This window comes from Trachypithecus francoisi, unplaced genomic scaffold, assembly GCF_009764315.1.
Source record: "Trachypithecus francoisi isolate TF-2019V2 unplaced genomic scaffold, Tfra_2.0 Lachesis_group5, whole genome shotgun sequence".
NCBI lineage: Eukaryota > Metazoa > Chordata > Mammalia > Primates > Cercopithecidae > Trachypithecus > Trachypithecus francoisi.
In genome coordinates, this window is record NW_022681470.1 from 62,785,113 (window position 1) to 62,786,709 (window position 1,597).

Sequence of the window (1,597 nt, forward strand, 5' to 3'; positions counted from 1 at the left end):
CACACCCCATCTCCAGATCTGACCAGTCATCGATTCGCTAGGACTGCGGAACACCCAATCGACAGAATGACCCCGCCCAGGACCCTTAAGGCCTTTCGGGGGTTGTGGTTTTTCTTGCTGAGGCCAGCAGATACAGTAGAGCACAGGTGAGGTCGGGCTCCAGGCTAGAGTCAGGTCTGGTCCGCACTTGATCTCTCACCCATAAATTCCTTCCTGTATGACAACAAATCAAATAAAGAAGGAAAAGCAAAATAAAATGCACGAAGCTTATCAGACCATACTTTGCCGCTCCCTTTTTCTGAAGCTTAGGACCTGACCACCATTCCCTAGATTCTGGAGGGGAGCTCTCTAGGTTCCCAGCTTGATTTCATCTCATATAGGAACAAATTGCTCTGTTTGTGGATACTGCTTTGAAATACCAGCTCAGAGGGTTGGCTCCTCTTTAGAAATTTTATTGAAAGTGCTTTTAATATTAATGTTAACATGACATTTTTGCAACTCTAAACAGGTACAGTAAGACTGAAGGATTTTTTAGAAAGATTACTATAAAATATTTAAGAGAATTTTGATGTATAAATAATTTTGATGTATTCAACCAAGTGAAATTTTATGGTTATTCGGAATGGAGGATCCTTCTGGAAAAAAGAAGACCTGTCTTATGTCACAGAAATATAAAATTAGATTTCTTGAAGCCAGAAGAAACTGTTCCTTCCAGATTTCTTGATGCAATTTTATCTGGCACCACTCTCAAATTTTAGAATTCTCAAGAAAAATTCAGTAAGTGCTATATAGCCAGTAAGATCGTATTGCTACCTGTGACCGAAGCTACAAATTCACACTCCTGGCGTTTGCATTTCATTTAAGATTTGCTTAAAACAAAAAAAACTTCAGCCATGTAGTTACTTTTCTTTTTTCTTTTCTTTTCTTTTTTTTTTTGAGACGGAGTTTTCTCTACTGTTGCCCAGGCTGGAGTGTAATGGGGCGATGTCGGCTCACCTCAACCTCCGCCTCCCAGTTTCAAGCAATTCTCTGGCCTCAGCCTCCCGAGTAGCTGAGATTACAGGCATGCACCACCACGCCTGGCTAATTTTGTATTTTTAGTAGAGATGGGGTTTCTCCATGTTGGTCAGGCTGGTCTGGGATTCCCGACCTCAGGTGATCTGCCCACCTGGACCTCCCAAAGTGCTGGGATTACAGGCGTCAGCCACCTCGCCCTGCCTAGTTACTTTTTAATAGCAACTTTAAAATAGTATCATTAAATACTTCACATATTATAAAGATATAAAGAATAACATAATTAACATTTCTGGATTCACCACCTAGTTTAAGATTTAGAATGTTAAAAATAGAGTTGAAATTTAAACATGAACATTAACAGAATTTTTAGTAAAAAGTAGCTTAATCTCTACCAGACTTTAAAATTTTTTTAAAAGAGACTTTTTATTTATGTATTTATTATTTTTAAAAATTATTATTATTTTTGTAGAGATAGGGTTTCACTATTTTGCCCAGGCTGCTCTTGAACTCCTGTATTCAAGCAACCCTTCCATTTAAGCCTCCCAAAGTGCTAGGTTTACAGGAATGAGCCACCACACCC